The sequence below is a fragment of the Coregonus lavaretus genome (assembly GCF_964263955.1).
Source record: "Coregonus lavaretus genome assembly, chromosome: 23".
Taxonomy (NCBI): domain Eukaryota; kingdom Metazoa; phylum Chordata; class Actinopteri; order Salmoniformes; family Salmonidae; genus Coregonus; species Coregonus lavaretus.
Genome location: NC_140010.1, coordinates 32969249 through 32986590, shown reverse-complemented (window position 1 = coordinate 32986590; position 17342 = coordinate 32969249). Strand labels below are relative to the sequence as shown.

The 17342-nt window shown below is 42.5% G+C and overlaps 1 pseudogene across 1 annotated transcript; it reads left to right on the top strand.

Moving 5' to 3' along the window:
• Positions 1-6739: 6739 nt before the first annotated feature.
• On the top strand, positions 6740-11539 carry LOC311098964 (thioredoxin reductase-like selenoprotein T1a; annotated as a pseudogene). Its single transcript, XR_014615700.1, has 6 exons — positions 6740-7346; positions 8194-8304; positions 8868-8994; positions 9560-9647; positions 9766-9935; positions 10198-11539. The product of XR_014615700.1 is annotated as a thioredoxin reductase-like selenoprotein T1a (transcript).
• The last annotated feature ends 5803 nt before the right edge of the window (positions 11540-17342 follow it).

Below are 17342 nucleotides of genomic sequence, written 5' to 3'. Positions count from 1 at the left end.
CCTTCAAGTTGGATATGTTCTGCTGGTGTACAGCAATCTTTAAGTCATACCACAGATTCTCAATTGGAAGCTGGAAGGTGAACCTCCGTCCCAGTCTCAAATCTCTGGAAGACTGAAACAGGTTTCTCTCAAGAATTTCCCTGTATTTAGCGCCATCCATCATTCCTTCAATTCTGACCAGTTTCCCAGTCCCTGCCGATGAAAAACATCCCCACAGCATGATGCTGCCACCACCATGCTTCACTGTGGGGATGGTGTTCTCGGGGTGATGAGAGGTGTTGGGTTTGCGCCAGACATAGCGTTTTCCATGATGGCCAACAAGCTCAATTTTAGTCTCATCTGACCAGAGTACCTTCTTCCATTTGTTTAGGGAGTCTCCCACATGCCTTTTGGCGAACACCAAACGTAGAATCTTTGCTTCTTTTTTTTCTTTAAGCAATGGCTTTTTCCTGGCCACTCTTCCGTAAAGCCCAAACAGATAGCAGATCAGCTCATGAATAATGGGGAGATGAAGAGTGGACATAGTTTAAATATCAAGGTATCTTAACTGTTTAAAAAATATCCATATCTACTCGCATACTGTTTGTTGATCACACATTCTCTACCGAAGCTGGGTAGCAATATGCGGGGGAAATGTAAAAGCGGTTTTTTGACATGCATTGGCGAGAGACGTGCTTTGATAATGCAACCTATGGATTACAGAATAAAGTTACGAATTTTACGCGAGACGGGAGTCAGGATTTTGGGTTTCAGTGACATTGGGACAGGATAGGAAAATAGCCAGGCTCTAGGACATAAGATATGATTTTCCCTCATGCCTCACTGGATTATTAACAGACAGTGACAGAGATGCCTATGTAGTGAATTGTGCATAGGCCTATCACATTTGTGACTGTCTGAAGAGTCACAATGACAGCTCAAATAGGCACACATTCTTTTATAGGCTATACTGTAGGGGTTTCTTGTAGGGTTTATTAACCGCATTCAGGTAGTGTGTGCAGTCCGGCAGTGTCAATTATGCGTGTGCTTTGAATTTATGCCGACTTTGTATGAAGTAAATACACTATGCTGAAGGCTTCCATGCAACAACCTGTTTGGATAATATGCTGTTTAATTTTTTGCTAATCAGATGCTGCGCATGTTGTGTGGAATTGTATTATTGTAGACATTTCTGTGAACATTTAGTAATTTCCCAGGTCTTGCCATTACATGTTTTTGAGAAATGTGAAGAGTGTTCCCAGGACAGTCCCGGTTACCCATGTTTATCCCTAATTTGAAAAATGTTCTATTACAGCGGATGAAGGAGCGGAAAGAGCGTGGAGATGTGGAAATGGACAGCGAGGAAGAAGGAAAGGAGCTGAGTGTGAGAATCGGTGGGGTGAGGAAGATTAGCGTCAGGTACAAGAAGGAATAAAACGTACTCCGGTAGCTCAGAAATTGAACCTGACGAGAGTGAGGATGAATTACCTGCAGCGGAAGGTACAATGAAGACCACAGAGTTCGGGCCTCGTCCCGATGATGACAAGGATGATTCTGGCCCAGTGGGAGTGAGATTTTTGGAGAGAATAGATCCTTGCTTTCTGGCTGATCCATATATGGTATCAGGATAGGTGGAGAAGAGGTTGGGGACAGTTGAATCAGTGAAAGTAACTCGAAGTGTACTTGTGGTGATTTTTGGTGTGTCTTCCATCCAGAGGGAGTGCCTCGAGACAAGACCTGTGACTTGCTTTGCTCTTCGGAGCAGGGCGCTAATGAAAGGAGTGATAACTGGAGTGGCGTTAAGTGTTGAGGAGGACCAACTGAAATTGAAGATTCCCGCCATTTGGTGTGGTGTGGTTGGATATCTCAGAATAATGGATCTGAAAGTATATTTGGCTGTCTTTCAATGAAGTCCACCAACTGCTTGAACCTTGCTCTTCGATTGTTGTGTTTTTGGAAATCATATGCAGTTGAACGCCACTTTTCCCTCAGCTTGTATGGCAGTTAAGAGACCACCAACCTCATGTTGGAGGGGCTGTTCATCTCCTTCAGGGAATCAATGTCCAGCATTGTGTTGCAACATCCACTGAGAAAGAACCCGGTGGAGAGTGAGGTGAAACAGAAAAAACACTGTCTGTCCTGCTGAGTTTAGACACAGTCTTTACCCGGCAAAGTCAAGTTAGTATGTGTCAGTTATCCCGTGAGAGCTTTTGTCCCGAACCCATTACGGTGTTTTAGGTGCCAAGCTTATGGTCATGCTGCAGCAGTGTGTAGGAGGGAGGTTCCTAGATGTGAGAAGTGTACAGGAGAGCATGAGACAAATAAATGTGTAGTATCAGTGGGATAAGCTGTGTGATAACTGTAGGGGTACCCATGGTGCTGGAGATCGAAAGTGTCTGGTGAGAGAAAGGCAGGTCGAGGTTGCCAGGATCAGAAGGTGTAGTATGCTGAGGCAGGAAGATGGGGCGAGGGACCCTAAGAAAAGGCAGAGATGTCCTTAGAATTCTTTTTTTTTCATGAGCATCATGTCAAGTTCTGCTGAGGTGTGCGAGGGGCATTATCAACTGCAACTGCCATTCAACAACAATGATATCCATATGCCACGCAACCGCCATTTTGTGGAGTGTCATGTAACTGAAAAGAAAGTTCAGCAATGATCCGAAGTTCTATGAGGACTACAAAACATTTTTAGAAGCTGTTATGGAAAATGGACATGCTGAAGTTGTGCCAAAGTAGCAGCTCAACGTGAATGATGGAAGAGTGTTGTACATGCCACACCATGGAGTGTACCACCCCAATAAATGGAAAATGAGAGTGGTCTTTGATTGTTCTGCATCATTTCAGTGAACATCACTCAAAGACCAACTCATCCAAGGTCCCAATCTCATGAACACACTGCCCAGTCATGATCCGCTTCCGGCAAGAACCAGTGGCTATGATGGCAGACATAGAAGGCATGTTTCATCAAGTCAAGGTAACACCAACAGACACAGACTTTCTCCGCTTTCTATGGTGCCCAGAAGGTTATGTCAGTCAGAGCCTTACTGACTACAGGATGACTGTGCAACTGTTTGGTGCTACATTCTCATCCAGTTGTGCTAGTTATGCACTGAAGAAGACTGCAGAGGATAACAAGAGCAACTTCTCAGCTGAGGCAATTGACACCATCAATGACAACTTCTATGTAGATGACTGCTTAAATTCTGAACCAACTGAAAGGCAAGCCATAGCGCTAATGCGTTAATAAAGACGGTTTTGGGAAACGGCTCGGAAATGTAAAGAGGCTCTTATAAAAGGTTCTGATGAACTTAGCCTGAAAATACTTTTTGAAAACCGAGCCCAGATGACCCTGAGGTCCAGAAGAGCAAAGTGACTGTGAACACAATCGTCAAGAAATATCAAGATGCCACCAGCACCTTGATAAATCATTTCTCAACTTCTGCTTCTAGAGCTGAGCAAGAAAATAAAGGATGTACAGATCAAGAACCAGATAGAGACAGAGAAGTTTGATTGAAACTGAGATGAAGATGAGTAAGAGAATACCTACCTCTAATGCAAGAAGCAAACATGGATTCACTTCAGAAAAAACCTTGTACCTGGAGACATTGTGTTAGAGGCAGACACCAATACACCAATAAGATCATGGAGGCGACTCCGGGATGCTGACCTTCTAGGCAGAGTTGCAAAGAAAAAGCCATATCTCAGACTGGCAAATAAAAATAAAAGATTAAGATGGGCAAAAGAACACAGACACTGGACTTTTTCTTTGCAACTCTGCCGAGGTCAGCATCTCGGAGTCACCTCTTCACTGTTGACGTTGAGACTGGTGTTTTGCGGGTACTATTTAATGAAGCTGCCAGCTGAGGACCTGTGAGGTGCCTGTTTCTCAAACTAGACACTCTAATGTATTTGTCCTCTTGCTCAGTTGTGTACCGGGGCCTCCCACTCCTCTTTCTATTCTGGTTAGAGCCAGTTTGCGCTGTTCTGTGAAGGGAGTAGTACACAGCGTTGTACGGGATCTTCAGTTCCTTGGCAATTTCTCGCATGGAATAGCCTTCATTTCTCAGAACAAGAATAGACTGATGAGTTTCAGAAGAAAGTTATTTGTTTCTGGCCATTTTGAGCCTGTAATCGAACCCACAATTGCTGATGCTCCAGATACTCAACTAGTCTAAAGAAGGCCAGTTTTATTGCTTCTTTAATCAACACAACAGTTTTCAGCTGTGCTAACATAATTGCAAAAGGGTTTTCTAATGATCAATTAGCCTTTTAAAATGATAAACTTGGATTAGCAAACACAACGTGCCATTGGAACACAGGACTGATGGTTGCTGATAATAGCCTCTGTTCGCCTATGTAGATATTCCATTACAAATCAGTAGGCTAAATCAGTAGGCTAAATCAAGTGTTATCAAGTGTTAATCAAATGTTATACTGCTGTGGCAGTACTGTCGATATTTAAGCTAGGTAGATAGCTACACACACTCAACCGGTGACCGCATCTCTCAAGCCATGCATGTTTGGATACCGGGCATTCGCGAGCTCCTTACAGGGCAGATCAACAGGCAAAACCAACAGTCGGGTTGGCGAATTTAGGCTAGAGCTAAGAGCTACGAAGCTAATATTTGTGAAAACTCTTCACAGTTGTGTTCTGTGGGTGTCACTGAGTAGGCTGATACCCCATTTCATGGACCCAAGATCCATAAAGGCTGTACATTATAATATTAATTTTCAATAAGCACAATAGTCTGAATAGTGAGGTGATTTCCCCCCAGTTAAAGTTCCGCAATAAGAGCTACGACGCTAATATTTGTGTAAACTCTTCATAATTGTAATCTGTTGGTGTCACTGAGTAGGCTGATACCCCATTTCATTGACCCAAGAGCCATAGGTAAGGCTGTGCATTGCATAAGTCTGCCCCCATTGCAATTCTGAAGTCTATACATACACACAGTGGCGATTTTAGCATGTAAATCTTGGTGGGGCAAACCCCCCCCAAATGTTTTTGATGCATGCCAGCAAAGCCACTACACAACACAACACTAAACAATACATTCATTGCACTATAACAGTGACAAACGGTGCCCACAAACTGTTAGGGCCTACATAAAGCTGTCCCAACAGCAGAGCTTTCTTTTCAGCACCATGGAGTGAATCCTTACCACCGCTACACCTGGCTATCAGCAGAGCCTTGTCTGGCAGCGAAACAGTTAATTCAGCCTCATTTAATACCTTTTTAAAAACATAGCTGATATGGCTGACTTGCTTAAACAAATGTGGTTTCTAATGACAATTGAGATGTACAAACTATGGCATGGGGACGACGAGCAGATAAGAGGCAATCCGTAATTTTGATTAAGACATTAATGAGCGAACTAGGACAGACGTAGTCAATATAACTATTTGTTCAGCACTTTTGAAATGTACAGTGACAGAATTCAGAACATGGGCCGTTCTCACAGTATTCTCCCTGTACACCAAGTCAGAACCGTAGGATAAATAAAGGGGGCATATAAGCAGATAATGAAAGTTCTTACAATATTCGATGATTACATTTCTCAAAAACAGGCTATAGGCTACATGTAGTATTACTTTCTTAGCTACAGTATACATATCTCGCTGGCATATTACATCATTTATGCAGTAGCATACAATACATTTTTGGACTCACTGTTGTGCTGTGCTCACTTGAACAGGAAGGTCATCAAACGAAAAAAACGAAAAAACAAGGTCGAATCATGATGTCAGTGACCTTCAGGTCGGAGCTCTAGAAAGAGGCCTGAGTTCCCGACTTGGAATTCCGAGTTGAATGACCGTTCAAAACGTATTTTCCCAGTCGGAGCTCGTTTTTCCAGTTGTTCCTAGTTGTCTTGAAGTTCCCAGTTGTCTTGAACTCACTGAAGTCTGAGATTTCCCAGTTCCGAGTTTCCAGTTGTTTTGAACGCAGCAGAAGTCATGCTGGATTGACAGCGTGGCCAATGTATTCGACCTTTTCTGGCCCAAGGTGTTGCATGTGAATGTTTATATTTTTAAGCTTGGAAAAGAGAACATTAAACCCAGACTTGGACCACACACCCACTCCACTGAATAGCAGGCTAGTGATTGCTTTGCAACGCTTGCAGTTAGCCACTGATTCCTTCCAAACCACTCATTGTTGAATTTGCGATTTCCATCTTGTAGTGTAATGTTTATGTCCAATGGCTGATGAGTACCCATATGTTTTATCTATAATTTATCTTCATATGACAAGGATTTGCCAGTAGATTGTCAACTTGATTCATGACTATGACTGCTTGTGGTCCTCTGTAGCTCAGCTGGTAGAGCACGGCGCTTGTAACGCCAAGGTAGTGGGTTCGATCCCCGGGACCACCCATACACAAAAAAAATGTATGCAGGCATGACTGTAAGTCGCTTTGGATAAAAGTGTCTGCTAAATGGCATATTATTATTATTGTCTAGCTTGCTAGCTAAGATTTTGAAAGTATGATGTTGACATGATCAGTCCAATCAAAGCTACGGTAGATATAACGTGATTTGACTTCATTTTATCTGTGGACAATGACCTTGAGCTTTCTTGGATGGGCACTTCTAATGTGAATCTATGGCAGCACCCAAGGGGCTTGAATTTTCGACCTCTTCCAATAGATTTTGCGGTGAAGTAGTGTCCCCATGAGTGACAGAACACAGAGCCAATCACGGCTCAACTAGAGAACATTATCAACCCCTACGCTCCGTATTTTCTGCTGGCTGCCCCACCACCACAGAAAGCACTGAGCAAGGCTGAAACACCTGCATTTTGGACCTGCCATACTCAAGAAAGAGACCATGTTTGTATGCGGCTTTATTCATTCAATTATTTTAAAATTACATTGATTGCAAACTGATATGTGACACGTATTAATGCCAAAATGACATGCAATACAGGCAACCACATTATTATTTTTAGCTAAACAGTTGTGCTCTGCCCCACCTGCTCTGAATGAAGGGTTGCCACTTCATAAACAGTGCGATCAACTGTTTTTTTGTCAGATTAACTAATTATTGTATTTTGTTGAATTTACATAACAACATCCTAAACTTGTTTAGCATTATCTTGCCATATTGTGGCATGATTCCACTATTTTCATCCGTTTGCATCCGTTTCAATGGTGACTTTTATTTTGAAGGCGAACCTCCGATTCCACTATTGTTGCTCACGCAAATACTGTTCACGACACAAATCGTAGGAAAATGGCGAAGAGGTGGCTTCCCTTTTCGCTCCTGTTTCTAGTTCTCTCCCTGTACTGTGCTGCGTCGGCTGATGACAGCGGCATTAAGAAAATGAAGATACAATTTGCAACTGGGCCACTTCTTAAATTCCAAATCTGGTAAGCGATGACAACAATACATTTTGAGTAGACCTCTTGTCTTGTTGTTGTTCAGCTAGCATCAGCTACTTGCCCGTGTGTCTAGGCCAAAATGAATTTCCTGTCTGGGAACCAGATTCGTTATAATTTGCATGTAACCAAATTGACTGTCAAACGGGTCTTGTTAGCCATATTTTTGGTCAAAACCATAGCAACGAAACACTTTTTCCTGAATTAATTAAGTTAAGGGTAATGTACGACTAGCTATGGCTAGTTAAATCCTGTTAGCTAATTCTGATCAGGAAATTGGGTGGGTGCAGTCAAAGAACCCTTACAGTATCTATGCAGCACAGTATCTTGGTTAGCTAGCAACATCCACATGTTTATGTAACTAAATGACAACCGTGTTTAGTCTGTTGTTAATTAATCTGTAGTTGAGAGGTTGAAAAAAATAAAACATACCACCGCTGTCAAATAGCTAATCCTGCGATTTGCGGCCCCATGTGGGCACTACCGGTTGGATTCATTTCTACCATGTCAAGAGAATGGGATTAACTCAGACCAAGAGACGTGTTTTGAATGTGAAATGCCTTTGTTCAGTATTTTAATAATGCATTTGGGCAGTAGATGAACCCTGTGCCATACAGTAATGGGAGGTCACCACTCATGCTTTACAGGCAGCATACAATGCATGGAAGTCACAACAAAAGATCAAAGATAACCTTGGACTTAGAGTTGTGTTTGGCTGTGGCCAAGTGTATATAGCCTTGCCTCTAAAGACTGTTTTTTTTCAGCGTGTGTCACTGTCTGTTCCCCTCTGGCCCTGTTTGACGCTCTCTCACTCTCTCTCTCCCCTTCTCTCACCCAGCATCTCCTGAGGGTACAAGCGGGTGTTTGAGGAGTACATGCAGGCCTTGTACCAGCGTTACCCAGACATCCGCATTGAGGGGGAGAACTACCTTCCTCTACCCCTCTACCGGTAAGTTACGCTGCGTGCCACCATACCGTGGAAACACTTGAAGTGTATTGCAATGTATTCTCCCTTGTGGTTGTTACCAACAAATTGACTCAGGTCTTCATCTGGTCTGTACCTAAGGGTCAACACACTACACACTTAGGCGCATACATATCACCGGGTGCGGAATCTTCTTTCTTTGCTGATGATTCATACCTTGATATCTGCCACTTGCACAAAGCCATTGGATGTAAGGGTTCTCCCCAGGATTCAATTAACAACGTGGTGCTACTGAGTACAGCGGGGAGGGCCGGAGGGGGGAAGTGCCCTCCTTTGGACTTAAATGTTTTTGCGTTTTCGAACACCTGTAACTGCCATTTCAAGCAATCTAGAGCAAAAAATGGTCTTGTATGATAACAGATAAATAAATAAATAAATATGTGTGTATAAAATAAAACAGTGGCGTAGCCTGTCCACAAGGTGGTGCAGCGCCCCTCATATATTCTTTGGGGAGAACCCTTGATGTGCATATGTTCTACCGTCTCTCTGGAAGTTTACATTATTATCATCTTGTTTGCTGTCCTCAGACACGTTGCTTCCTTCCTGTCCATGTTCAAGCTGGCACTGATTGGACTGATCATCATCGGCAAGGACCCCTTCGCCCTCTGCGGTATGCAAGCCCCAGGCATCTGGGTCTGGAGTCAGGAGAATAAGGTGAGACTCTATGTTTAAAATTCGACATAACACTTGGTGTTAGCGTCACAGGCATACCTGCTCTAATGAAAATTAAAGGGTAGGTGTAGACAAGAATAGTCACTACCTCTCAAGGCACACATACAGACCTTACCCATGGGATTTCATTAATGCCTCATTTGGGAGAGTGAGAAAATGATGCAGTCTTTGTTTGTGTATATTGTTTACCCTGGCTGTCAACCTGGATCTCCAAGGTAACATGAGTCCATGGTGCTGAAGTAGAAGGCACACTATTAAAATCCCCTCCATGTATATCCTAAACACACTGGGGGCCAATAAAAATGTACCTGTTATGTAAGCACTAACACGGCAGCATTCCTCTGTCTGTTCCTCTGCCTACTGCTATAACATGTTGGTGTGTTTCCCTGGGCTGGGTACACAGACAAAAGGGCTATGGAATTTTGCACCCTAATCCTTGGCAGAACCGATGTGCATATTGACCAATGACACATTTTACTTGAAGTCCAATTTTCGCTCGTAATTGATTGATGTTGATATTGAATTTCTGTTTCGGTCTCTCTTTCAGATTTATGCCTGCATGATGGTATTCTTTTTCAGCAACATGATTGAAAACCAGTGTATGTCAACAGGAGCTTTTGAAATCACATTAAACGGTAAGGCTCACTTTACCTTTGCATGAGTATGCACAAATCCTTTACGGAGCCTACATAGATGTCATTGAAAAATACCACACAGAGAAGAGAGTTAATGTGTTTGTACCTCCCTGGGCAGATGTGCCAGTGTGGTCCAAGCTGGAGTCGGGTCACCTACCCTCCATGCAGCAGCTGGTCCAGATCCTGGAGAACGAGATGAAGATGAACGTACACATGGACACACTCCCCCACCACCGCTCCTAACCCTTCCTCTACTCCCCCCTCGGATGGAGCCAAAGACCCCTCCACGTACGCAACCCTCCTCGTCCCATCTTTTATCCACCTCAATTTGCACAGTGGAAATAACCACTATCGCACACACACCCAATACCTCAGACAAATTTACTGTGTGGTATGGGGTTTGTGAACTTTCATATTGTATTCACATGACCATAGTTGTCAATTAGATTACTCAACCCATTTTTTGACAGAACTTCAAGGACTTTATTTTTGTAGGTTTTGGATGCACTTGATGTACTCACTTTCTGTCTCCCTTTCTTTTCCTCTGCAGGTTTGAGGTGGGTTTCTCAATGGACTGTGAGGTGATGTTTATGAAGGTCTGCGCTGAAGGCAGGAAGACTGCTAGCTCAGACTGGATGTCCCCATCGCTTCTCACCATGCCCCTTAGAGATGCCTCTCCTCTAATGCTGGACTGGGATCCACGGCAACCGTGGTGGCCATTTTGTCGTACTATTACAACTGCAGATCATTCATCCTGGTGAAATAAACATTCAGCTTTGGCTATTGCGCTCACAAGGATCAATTCAAGCGTAACAATATTGACTTTCATGTGGATGGTCAGATTAATATTCAGGTCTTTAGTTAGCCACACAAAATCGATCCATTTTAAGTAGTCGTGTTTTTATTGAGCCATTATGTATAGTTTAACCATTGTTGTAATTTTTCAATATCTTTGCATAGCTGGAAGTGGATCTAATAAGATTAATGAATGTCTAATGGTGATAGAGCTGTGTGAGCGCTGTCTGTGTTTTCTAGGACAAGGTTAGCTGATTTGTTGTTGGTATGAGAACAAGTAAATTATTTTTCTAAAGTGACTAGGTGGATGAGCTCAAGACAAAAACCACACCAGACATACAGTACCAGTCAAAAGTTTGGACACACCATGAGGTAGTCACCTGGAATGCATTTCAATAAACAGGTGTGCCGTCTTAAAAGTTAATTTGTGGAATTTCTTAATGCGTTTGAGCCAATCAGTTGTTGTGACAAGGTAGGGGGGTATACAGAAGACAGCCCTATTTGGTAAAAGACCAAGTCCATATTATAGCAAGAACAGCTCAAATAAGCAAAGAGAAACGACAGTCCATCATTACTTTAAGACATTAAGGTCAGTCTATCATGAGGACTGCCACAGGAATGGAAGACCCAGAGTTACCTCTGCTGCAGAGGATAAGGTCATTAGAGAGTTACCAGCCTCAGAAATTGCAGCCCAAATAAATGCTTCACAGAGTTCAAGTAACAGACACATCTCAACATCAACTGTTCAGAGGAGACTGTGTGAATCAGGCCTTCATGGTCAAATTGCTGCAAAGAAACCACTACTAAAGGACACCAATAAGAATTTGAATCTGGAATCTGGATTGTCCTTTAATCCATAGTCAAAGAGATGAAGCGGACTACTAGTCTTGTTATCAGTTTTACAACACTTGACACAATTCAAGACTACTTTACTATTGACCCTGTTCTTACTGTAGGTGTTTATTGTATGTTGCTACAAATAACAACATTTCAGATAATTTGATGTAGTACATTTAATATGTCATACTGAGGAATCTAGAAAAAGTATATTAAATCATGTACTGAAATTAAGATTGAAATTAAAGTCAGTTGTGGCACTATTGTGTAGTTTTACATAATTCCATGTCGAACATTTTAAATCAGGCTTTTCACAATTACACATTGGCACATCTAATCAGAGGCCTCAAAATACCAAATTGTAAAACAAATAGAAATGTGTCACAATCCTCAGATTGACACAGTAGGCACAGTCAAACATAGCGCTGCAGCACCCCTGAAAAATCATCATAATAAAAACAGATATCTTTTTTTAATTCACAAAAGTAGTGCACTGGGCCTTTACTAGTCCTGTATTAGCGGACTGATATAGCCTTCTGTAGCGCGGGAAAAACATATTCTGCGTCCCCGCCTTGAAAAAAAAAAGACCTGCAGACCCTATTTTTAAAACCCCTGCTGTAATTGACACAAGCTGTCTCCGATCAATCAATCAATGGGCACGTTCAAGCAGATCAATTTTGTCTAGTCAGGGAACATCGTTTGTCACCACGTTTCAATGTGTGTTGTATTATGGGGATAAAACATTTCCAACGCCTCCATGTCGACTGCATGAACTTTACAAAAACCATGTGATCAAAGGTCATGCAGTTGCTTCTCACTAACTGCACCATGCAGCCATCACCTGGGTACTGGGAGCCACTATTTGTCAACCAATCATTACGTTTTTTTTGGTTGACCCATGCAAATGTGACCAAAGATGTGAATGATGCCGCGTTCACATGATACTCAGAACTAGGAAACTAGAAAATGTCTGACTTGTTAACTCGTTGAACCAGGCACTACAACCAGTTAGCAAGTCGAACATTTCCCGACAACAATAATTCTACTTACTTATGCTGTGAATGGATACAAAACCTGGGTAGAACCAGTGGCGAACCGTCATTCAGGGCTTGGCTCAGTGTTTGGCTCAGTGTTCTGTCACTCATACGTCACCGCAAAATCTACAGGGAGAGCTAGAAAGTTCAAGTCCCCTTGGGTGCTGCCATAGATTTACATTAGAAGTGCCCATCCAAGAAGGCTCAAGGTCATTGGCCACAGATAAAATTGTAAAATCACATATCTACTGTAGCTTTGATTGGACTGATCATGTCAACATCATACTTTCAAAATCTTAGCTAGCAAGCTAGACAAGCAGTCATCATCATGAATCACTTCGACAATCTACTGGCAAATCCTTTTCAATCCTTGTCAAATGAAGAGAATTTATAGATAAAACATATCGGTGCTCATATTGGATATAAATATTACACAACAAGCAAATTCAACAATGAGTGGTTTGGAAGGAATCAGTGGCTAACTGCAAGCGTTGCAAAGCAATCACTATTTTGCTTTCCCTGCCTGCTATTTGGTGGAGAGGGTGTGTGGTCCAAGTCTGTGTTTAAGGGTCTCTTTTCCAAGCTTAAAATGAGAAACATTCACACGCAACACCATGGGCCACAAAAGGTTGAATATATTGGCCATGCTGTCAATCCAGCATAATTTCTGCTGCATTCAAAACAACTGGAAACTCGGAACTGGGAAATCTCAGACTTCAGTGAGTTCAAGACAACTGGGAACTGGGAGAAAAAAAACGTTTTGAACATTCATCCAACTCGGAATTCCAAGTCGAGATCTCTGGCCTCTTTCTAGAGCTCCGACCTGAAGATCACTGCCGTCATGTTTTTTTTCTTCAGAGTTCCCAGTTGTCTTGAAAGCACCATAAATCCAGAGAATGCCAGACTATGATGGCAAAGTTTCATGACAAAATTTGGCCACAAGAAGGCAGCCACAACACCTTCCTGTTCAAGTGAGCACAGCACAACGGTGAGTCCAGAAAAGTATTGTATGCTGCTGCATAAATGATGTAATGCCAGGGAGATATGTACACTGTAGCTGAGAAAGTAATAATAAGTGTATGTTGTGTAGTAAGCTGTTGGTAATAATTTGGTCCCTTTCCCCCTCATAACGTAGCCTACTGTTCTGACTTAGTGGTGCACATGTAGCCTATAGCCTGTTTTAGAGAAATGTCATCATCGAATATTGTAAGAGCTTTCATTGTGTGCTTATATGCCCCCTTTATTTATCCTATGGTTCTGACTTGGTGTACAGGGAGAACACTGTAAGAACGGCCCATGTTCTGAATTCTGTCGCTGTACATTTCAAAAGTGCTGAACAAATAGTTATATTGACTACGTCCATCTTAGCTCGCTCATTAATGTCTTAATCGAAATTACAGATTGCCTCTTATCCGCTCATCGTTCCCTTATGCCATAGTTTGTACATCTCAATTGTCAGTAGAAACCACATTTGTTTAAGCAAGTCAGCCATATCAGCTATGTTTGGAAAAAAGCAGTAAATGAGGCTGAATGAACTGTTTCACTGCCAGACAAGGCTCCGCTGATAGCCAGGTGTAGCAGTGGTAAGGTGTTGGGACTGCTGTTGGGACAGCTTTATGTAGGCCCTACCAGTTTGTGGGCACCGTTTGTCACCGTTCTAGTGCAATTAATGTATTGTTTAGTGTTGTGTAGTGGCTTTGCTGGCATGCATCAAACTTTTTTGTTGTTGAATTTGCCCCACCAAGATTGACATGCTGAAGCCGCCACTGGGTAGAACCATCTGGGAAGACTGTGAGAAACTAGCTCCCACAGGTGTAATACTTCTCCAGAAATCGTGCCCCATCCTGCCAATACAATCCATATACAAAAAGCATTGATCAGTTAAGATAACCTGTATTCACCGCTAAGTCTTTTCAGGTCGTCCACATGATGGCACTGTCCTCATGCAAAGTTGTACACTAGTATCTCTGCACTTGTCTTACATGCTGCCTCATTCATCATGTCAATGCAATACAGGTTGAAAGTATTTTGTACCTGATGCGGAGACATGCCAAACTCAAATGACCCATGGTCACAAAGGGGGTCTCCCTCTTCTTTTTCCAGGTCCTCTGCAATCCCAGGATGCTGTGTAACAGTCCACCGTCCTTCTTTGGGTGTACAGGTGGACAGTGGGTAGCTGATAGTCCTAGAGAGGGGTATGTCTATGAGACAGGACAGCATAGTCAAGGTGAATGCAATTTCAATTCCATCTGTTCACAAAGTGAATGGAAATAAATTGCACTTTTTTCCTGAATCAGAATGAAAAAATATAGATCCTGAATTAACTGAATTGACGATTTCCACAAAAAACAGACTCATATTTAAATGTGTGTTGAGGGGGAGGTTCTTATGACATTGCCAGCAGTAAGATTTGAGTTTGATTTCCAAAAATACAAGGACTGTTGCTTTCAAATTATATGTTACTTTCTATTTTCTGAAGAAAAAGTATGTTTTGGGGGTTAACCCCTAAACTCGCTGGACCTGGTACCGGGTCCAAACCACCACTCAGAGCTTAAAAGGTTTTAAGGATAACCAATGATCCAATAATGTTTAGGCAGAAAGCTGCCATACTGTATAGAGTCACCACTTTCCTAGATAGAGAAACCCATTTTGACCTTTAACCCCTCATATCTGCGCTCCTCTCTTTCCCTGGCCTGGGCCTGCAGCTCCTCCTCCTCTCTGGTTGGCTGGCTGTGTTGCATCATCCTCCTGATCAGGACCCTGCAGGGCAAGCCACCTCTCATTGGCCAGCATGTCACACAGCTGCTGGTACTGGGCACAGCAGAAGAGCTGTGTGTCCGAGGGCATGTGTGTGAGATAGGGAATGAAAGAGAGATGTAGAGTAATATACAGTCAAAACATATAGCCCAATGTTTGTATCACAACTAAAGTTGCATAAATAACTCTAAATGAAGCATATAGGAGGACCTGTTTCTTTGTTAACCGCACAACACAGAATAGCCGCATGTGCTCAAATCATTTGGAGAAAATATAATAATAATATGCCATTTAGCAGACGCTTTTATCCAAAGCGACTTACAGTCATGCGTGCATACATTTTTGTGTATGGGTGGTCCCGGGGTTCGAACCCACTACCTTGGCGTTACAAGCGCCGTGCTCTACCAGCTGAGCTACAGAGGACCACAAAATATCCTTTCTATACTGAATAAAAATAACTCAACATGCAACAATTTCAAAGATTTTACTGAGTTACAGTTCATATAAGGAAATCTGTCAACTGAAATAAATTCATAAGGCCCTAATCTATGGTTTTCACATGACTGGGAATACATTTATATATCTGTTAGTCACAGATACTGTACCTTTAAAAAAACTTAGGAACATACAATGTAGCTCAGTATTTATTTAATACAATCATTTTTTTTCTCATCTTTATGAATGGTGTTAATAATTCTGGACATCATTATATGTGTCACAAAAATGACCTGTGTTTATACCCGGTTGGTCTTTTCCCTTTATATTTTAAAGCGGTCTCTTCTTTGCTTTCAATGTCTCCTCCAGTCCTATCATTTCACTCCTGATGATACTATTTGTCTCCATGGAGGCCCCTCCTCCTTCGTTCACCCCATTCTGTCCACCACTATATATTTTCAGATCCTACTCTCTACAGAGCACACACACACTCACACACACAATTCCACATTGCTGTGTTTTCATTCCTGAAATTGAGTCACAAGAACCATGAAACATGAGAGTGCCAGTGTCTTTGAAAGCCTAGCACACATCAATACTGTTTGCTTGTCTTCACGTGTCTTTACTTGGAAGTCTTGAATGACAGCTATTTAGGTGCCACTGATGCTGGAGATGAGTGACATCCTTGGGCGATCACTACATCTCTCCCTGTCCACTTTTCATCCGGCTCAATGGTTTGACTCTCGGCTCATCACTGTCCCTTGATGTGGGTTGGCATTTTGATCGCTAGTCTCTTGAGAAGCAAGTGTGTCTCTGCAATGACTGTAAGTACCATTAATTCATGTTTTTCTGGCGTGAGTGATAGTGGAGGCTGCTGAGGGGAGGACGGCTCATAATAATGGCTGTGTTTGATGTATATGATACCATTCCAGTAATTCCACTCCAGCCATTACCATGAGCCTGTCCTCCCTAATTAAGGTGCCACCAACCTCCTGTGGTATGTGATAAGATGGCATGTCAGAATTCCATTACATGGTTCCATGATATTCACATGATCATTTGATTGTTTACTGACTGTTCTCTTTTAGTAACGCTGCTATAGTAGATACTAAATAGATATAACTACACCATATCTGTCCTGTGTGAGCCATCACTCTGAAAGGATGTTCCCATAATGATCTGATGAATATCCTGAATACTTTTGTTTCTCAACATCACATTAGATGTAATCATGTATCGGGGCTATTTGTGAGTGATGTAGTGTAAACCTGTGCCGTGTTGCCAAATGTGAACATGCACGTGCATATTAAAAACACCTCTTGATCCTCTTATTCTCAGGAAAATAGAGGAAAGGATGGAGATAAGAACTGACCTCTATCCCCGCCTCTGTGCCCAAACAATAATATAATTCAGCCCCTCCCCCATCCTTGAACCAGGCTCTTTCCACAGGCCCGGTCATCTAACGCAGGAGGACTTTGACATGGATGTGAATGAGCAGGAGGAGGAGGAAAAACGCCACAAGAAGAAGGCCATAGGCCAGTGGTGGGTGAGCAAGTGCAACAAAGATGCATGTGAGGAAGAAAAAGAAGGAAGAAGAAGAAATGGCGGAGGCAGGTTAGTTGACAGTCTGAGTTGGGCTGAGGAGCTGCAGGGCATTCTCAGTCCTCTGGCTGAGGCTGACTGTCAAAGGAGAACAAGCAGATCATTCGACATCACTGTAAGTGCTCTCTCTCTCTTTCTCTCTCTCTCGTGCGCTCTCTCTTTCGTGCGCGTACTCTCTCTCTCTCTCTCTCTCTCTCTTTCTCTCTCTCTCGTGCGCTCTCTCTTTCGTGCGCGT